The sequence below is a fragment of the Mercenaria mercenaria genome, chromosome 1 (genome assembly GCF_021730395.1).
Source record: "Mercenaria mercenaria strain notata chromosome 1, MADL_Memer_1, whole genome shotgun sequence".
Taxonomy (NCBI): domain Eukaryota; kingdom Metazoa; phylum Mollusca; class Bivalvia; order Venerida; family Veneridae; genus Mercenaria; species Mercenaria mercenaria.
The window spans coordinates 87008707-87016009 of record NC_069361.1 but is presented as its reverse complement, the minus strand read 5'-3'; positions in this window follow the sequence as shown (position 1 = coordinate 87016009).

Below are 7303 nucleotides of genomic sequence, written 5' to 3'. Positions count from 1 at the left end.
GAAAATTTTCTTCATGAAATGCTATGCTCTTTGATTTGTTACGGCTAAAAGTCGTAAGATGGGGACTCGTCCGGGATATGAACTTTATCTCGTGCTGAAAATGGCAATGGCACACACATCATCATAAACGATGACTTCTTTGAAGAGGAGAAGTGCACGTTTAAAGCCAGTCTCTGACAACTCATGAATGTCAACTTGTCTTGAAGTTATTTTAGTAGAATAGTTATAGTGCTGTAACGAAGTTCATTCCTTAATTTTGGGTTGTCAGGGTCCGTACTTAATAATTAAATCAAATTTAAGTTCTGTGATGATAAAAACCAAAAGGCTCTTAAATGAACAAAATAGACATTTAAATTGTATGCAGCAAACTATTTTATTTCGTGATATAAAAAGCCACTTGATTATAGACATGTCCGAAACTAACATTAACATGTGTCCAATCATTTGAATGGTTTCTAGTTAAATTCCTGGGGGTCACAGTCAGTCTTGATAATCGTGATTAAAAGTTAACTGGTTTTTTTTCAGCAAAGGATTATTCTCACAGAACGTGCTGTTAACATCGTAACTTCGTATTTGTAGGTGTATAATTATTGCTAAAACATTTTACAGACTGCGTAATCAATGGGTTATTTAACATTTTACGATTTTAATACCCCCACAAACGAAGTTTGAGGTGGTATATAGCTTGCTGGTCGGTCGGTCTGTCTGTCGGTCTGTTGGTCCGTTGGTTTTCATGGTTTCCGGACAATTACTCATGAACGGCTTGACAGATTTAAATATTTTGTGGGTACACAGGTGTAACATCATAAAATACAGGTCAAGTTCGACTTTGAGGTAGGTAGGTCAAAGGTCAAGGTCACAATGACCTGGAACAGTTAAACGGTTTCCGGATGACAACTTGAGAATGCTTGGGCCTAGGATCATAAATTTTGGTACACATGTGTAACATCATTAAATACAGGTCAAGTTCGACTTTAAGATCAGTAGGTCAAGGGCAAGTTCACATTGATCCTGAACAGCTAAACAGTTTCCGGATTATAACTTGAGAACGCTTGGGCCTAGGATCGTGAAAATTAATAGAGAGGTTGAACATGGCCATCAAATGACCCCTATTAATTTTGAGGTCAGTAGGTCAAAGATCAATGTCACAGTGACCTAGAACAGTTAAACTATTTCCGGACGATAACTTGAGAACGCTTGGGCATAGGATCATGAAAGTTTATAGTAAGGTGGGTCATGACTAGCAGACGACACCTAATGATTTTGATATCAGTAGATCAAAGGTCATGGTCACAGTAACCCGGAACAGTTAAACCGTTTCCGGACGATAACATGAGAACGCTTGGGCCTAGGATCACAAAACTTAAAAGGGAGGTTGATCATGACCAGCAGATGACCCCTATTGATTTTGAGTTTGAAATTTGCTTCTTTCTGTGACAAGGCCGTATTGTAGGGGTATAATTCGTCACTACTGTGACAGCTCTAGTTACTCAACGAAGTCTCTTGAATTTGTTTTTCCTTTTTCTAACGCCTGCAATGTGTAAGAGTAAATATTCATAACCGTATATCACTAACTGTTTCACTGTTGAAACTTTGCAGATTTCTTAAATGTATTTAAGGATGAATTCAGATCTGTCTAAGATAACAAACTAAAATTACGAGACAAATACGAAGTGTTATAGACGGTAAAGTAACCTGCAAGGAATATAAATGAGACAAGTAGACTTGTTTTGTGGAAGACAGTTTCTGTAAACTGAAGCAATGATGATAAAGTGAATTCGCTAGCTGTGGAAAGTAGAACTTGAAACTTACAATGATTCCATTTAACATTTTCCTTTGAAAATAAACACGACTATCCACCTCAAAATCATCTCTTTTTCTGTAACTTGAGTTGACATGTTTTGGTGTCAAACAAGTTTATTGTCATTGGTGGTAATTTCAAATGAAAATCAAAGAGAAAAACTTAAAATATGTTTTGCTTTTTGTATTTTAAACATGTTTCAAATAAAAGATAGTAAGTAGTGCTGAAAATGGCTCTAAGATACATTCTTGCATAAAGCATTTCTTTGCATGCACAAATGTATACATACAAGGAAATTCTTGCTGAACGTTTTTTAGGGTCCAACTTGACAAAAGAATAGCGACACCACACGTTTCTTTGGTGCAACAACATCTGCATATCCCCGCGGTATTCTGAAGAACGAAAACGTGTGTGCAGCTCCTACATCCCATACTGGATTCGAATGGAATATGATCCCAAGTGATTGTCTATGTCAGGAGTCCAGTTTGCTAGAATAATGAGATCATGTTGATTTAAAAGAGATCCCATTGTAAAATCTGTACATTTTTCGTAATAAACCCGTATACTTTCCTTCATAAATGTTCATATTATAGTTCAACTTTATTCAGTGACATCTGTTTTATGTATATATACATATACACAAAACAAATCTGTTTGGCACAAGTGACCGAAAGAATGTGCAAAAAGTTGTTTCCCTTGTTTCGGTGAAGATTGCGATCTTTGCCTTAAATGCCAGCTTTGTACAGTCATTTTGAAATATATATTTTATCACTGATCATATTCGCATTTTATAAGGTAAATACCTAGTTATAAAATGTATTATTCTAAAATGCCTCCTTTATCAAAAATGTTATGTTGCATCGTCCTCAGAATAAAGTCGGAGGTATGGCCATATGAATAGCTAAGAAGGAATAAGGTCAGTAATTCGGTCAAAATATGCTTCTGAAGAAGTCCAAAGTAAATTAATTTTCCATTTTCTTTGCCATTTTGTTGCAAATGAGTGTTTAATGACATTTTTTATAGCTATAACGCATTCTGCATGAAATGAGACGTCTTTCATATTTATACTCTATGGCAAGTTTTGCAAAGCTTTATTATGCGGATAGGAGAAAATATGCTTCTTTTTAGGGTAACTGACCATCAGCGAGTGGCATTTCACTAGGAACTCCCGATTTTCTTCCTTTTCTGTCCCATTATGATAATGATATCATTTCTATAAAGTTATGTTAATCAAATCTAGATGTTCGTTTTTTTAATGAAACAAAAAATGATTTGAACTAGTGACCGTTAACCAAAGGACTTTCTGTTTTTTACACAAAAGCGAAATTAATGTTTTCCTGTGTAAGCAAAAACAAGTGGACATAATACTAAATAAAATTTTGCGTTGTATACTACAATGTATATACAGATTTTAAAGATTTGTATGCACTAACTTGGAAAATAAATACATCAAAACGTGTCATCAGTACACCTACGACATTCCGTGAAAAAGGGAATATTCTTTTATATGCTTTGTCACAAGAAAAAAACATTCAAAGCAAAATAAATCATTATTTGGTTAAAAGGCATGTAGTAGAAAATAGTGGATCATTACTCTCAAGTTAAGTGATGCATGGGTTTCTCCTTTAAAGACGGCGTTATTGCTTTGACAAAGCAAGATGAATATCTTTATAAAAAGCCACTTGTGAAAATTTACAGTCTGGTGTTTAGGGGTGAAAGATATTGGAACAAATGCATTTTTTTTATTTCATGTCTTTTACATAGTTTTTTTATCATTTTATTCCATTAAATCATGACGTAACAATGTTGATATTTTAAAGGTAAAAAGTTAAATAATTATCTGAGAGTTTTAGATCTCTTTACATTTAAATACGTTAGTGCGCATATATATATTCACGTATATTTTGTAAATAATTTCCAATTTTATAATTCATATTCTTTCGCATCAAGTGGAGTTCCGTACCAGTTATAATTATAAAAAAGGCAACCTAACCGAAAAAAAACAGCATAAAATTAATATTCTTGTTTGTTAAAACGATGCAAAGCTCTTTCAAAGACATAGTTTTCAATGATGTGTGAATCACCCACATGTATATCAGGTGAAATAATAAGAATATTTTCTGTTGTATTTGTTTTGGGTTTAATGCCGGTTTTCAACAGTATTTCAGTTATGTAACGGCGGGCAGTTAGCCTAACCAGTGTTCCTGGATTCTGTACCAGTACAAACCTGTTCTCCGCAAGTAACTGCAAACTTGCCCACCTGAATCAGAGGTGGAGGCAAAATGATTTCAGACACAATATCTTTTATCAAATCGTCACGGAGAACATACGCCTAGCCCAGGGCTCGAACTCACGACCCCGTAGATCTGCGCTCTCCCTATTGAGCTAAGAGAGTGGGCTGTATTTGCTTGTTGATAATTTTCTGCAAACATTACAAAAGACATTTGTCTGAAAGGTTTCCAATAAAGAACACTACCAGACCCACAATAAGAAAATAAAATTGCCAATATATTTGTTTTGATTTCCTAACCTAAGAAACCAAATGCACACTGAAAATATACAAACGATATTTCACCAGAATGTCTGTTGATTATAAGGCATATGTTTTTAAAAAGATGTAAAGAAACGTGTTTTCTTCTTTTGTCGTAGGTTCTGCACTCTAACATTCCGGACATTAAAGGCTTTTAAAACACTGTAATAACGTTATTCCTTTGTACTCGCAGTACTGTATTTTTAATATTGGACTGATTTCAATGGGACTCAGTACTGTATTTTCCACGTGGAGTCCAATATTTGTTTGATATTGGACTGTTCATTTGATATTGGACTGCACGAGGAAAACGATTAATATGCACATTCAATTTACGCGTGTAGTCCAATATAAAGCAATAGCTAGATTCCATACAAATACATTACTGTAACCCACTGAAAGCAGTCCAATGTTATAACACAGTACTGGTAATAAAAAAGAAAGTGAATACCAAAACAAAGCTTCATGTATGGATTCCTAATCAATATGGAAGTAATCGCAGTATATTTAAAATAACATTATACATGCTTTGCATGCGTCGACGTAGTCTTACTCCCTAAACGACACCTTCCTAGAGCAACAACTTCCCTGGAAAAAATTTTTGTTTAGGTTTCTAGTTTTAAGAATTATGCAAGAACGTGATCCCTCTCTTCATAAAAATCGGTTTTATAAGACCAATGATGATAGTTCTGAGAGGCTGTACCGTAGTTAATTCCTGGATTTCGCGACGAGGGAGAGCTTACTAGTCATATAGTCCCAAGTCCCACTGAAAAAAGCTTGCATTAACTGCCTATTTGAAACGAAATCAAAAGTGCTAGACTGTCACAAAATACGCCCGTCATCGAACTTGGCTTAATTCAAGGGCCATAATCCAGGGGTGCTTTGGGTAATTTGGGTAGTTATCGAACCTCGACGAGATATTAGGCCCACAAACATTGTCAGCAAGTGATTGGAAGAAAACTGTTCAATTTAGAGAGCGGACAAGGCTAAATTCGCATGTTTTCGAGTACTTCAAGGGCCATAATCCAAGAGTGTCTGTGGCGATTTGGGTGGTTATCGAACTTGGTCGAGCTATTATGCCCACAGATATTGTCAGCAAGTTTGGTAAAGATCTGATGAAAACTGTTCGACTTAGAGAGCGGACAAGGCTAAATTCGCACTTTTTCGAGTAATTCAAGGGACATAATCCAAAGTGCCCGCAGCGATCTGGCTGATTACAGAACTTATCAAGGTTGGTGAAGATCGGATGAAAACTGTTTGACATAGAGAGCGAACATACTTTGGACGCCGACCGACCGCCGCCACGGGTATTCACATAATACGCCCCGGGCTTATAAAAATACCATGTGCAAATAAGGTGTCCCAGCTTTAAACACATGCATTTACATGACCCTTAGTTTGTCGCAATGTTTTAGAATTTTGTACTCGTATATGTTGTTTCATTTTATGCTTTTGGATGAAATACTGAGATATAAGTAGCAACAACCACCAATTTTTTTTGTTTTATTCACAAGATGAAAATTATTTTTTGGACTCTAATACGTGTATGAATGACACATGAATTCTGTTTTTGAAGATGAAATTCACTGATAAAATTTTATAGGGTGTTAAAGTCATGTCTTAGATCTCGACACATAGCAACTTTTATCAGTGTTTTGTTGCAAAAGTGTCCGCGGCTAATTGCAGTTTTTCTGCTGTATGAATTTATTTTAATATGATTTATTTACCTATTAAAGGAAGATTTCCCTAATTTCTTCAGAAATATTACGCAGCCATTCAATAAAAAATGACCCATTAAAATACATGGTACTTTCACTTTGGTAAAAAGTGTATAATTTCCAACCTGCATGCTTTTCTGTCTTGAAATTCATACATCATTTAAAATATTCTCTATACAACACAATAAGCTGGAGTTGAAAAGCAAATGCGAGCATTTTAATATTTTGTGGACACACTTTTGGAAATTGGGACTTAAGGGTTTGCATGAGTTATCTTTCCTGTGGTTACTGCTAATATAAGTGATAAATACATTTAATAAATTCCAAGTGAATGATATAAAATATATTTTACAGTTGGGACTACTTTAAGCAGTTAAATATATTTCCCCTTACAGTGCCTCAGGCACTGTCACCCATTGCGATAATAATTAAATAAGAGTAGTGTTTTAGGCACACAAATAAAATTCATATTGAAACTAAGTTTTCCTTAGTTTTTAGCTTCCGCCTCGCTATGAGCCGTGAACAGAAACGAATCATTTAGTATGGTTTTGACTTACCAGCAGCTGTATCTGATAGTATATTGAAAGCGTCAGTTCTGTAAATCTTCTTGCACTAAATTTGAAGATTTTCGGGCATATTCATGTACAACCAAGCAAAATCTGTCATTGAACTAATAAATCACGACAGTATATTGCCAGCACAGGCACTTGGTTGCACAGATGGTATGTTGAAAATTCGCTTTTTAAAGAATCTTAAAAATTTGGTCTCAGGATAGATATAAAGAGAAGGTATTGCACTCCACCATTATCGGCCATTATCGGCAACGGAACTACGGTCGACTGGTTTTGCAAACGGTAGTATGCCACTAATTTATCGTGGCGCGTGGTAACTAAACTACCTAACTTATTTCATGCGTTAATATTACATATTAAGTCTGTATTACTAGAACAGATCAATGGAACAGACTGTAAAACGAACTGGAGTACATGTCGATTTTTGCCTACAGAGCCAGAACCATAACACAGACACGTCGACAAAGATTGTACAAGAATTATCATTACAATTTTTCACAGAATTCATGATGGACCGCCAGAAATTTATAATTTTAACATGACATCACCGTACGTTAGGGGTTCTAACTGACCAATCAGAGAGCTGCATTTTCGAGTACCTGCCAGTTTCCACTTGGGTATAACGAAGTATATTTACAATGAAAATAAAGTGACTAGAAATAAATATCACACTATTTTAGAT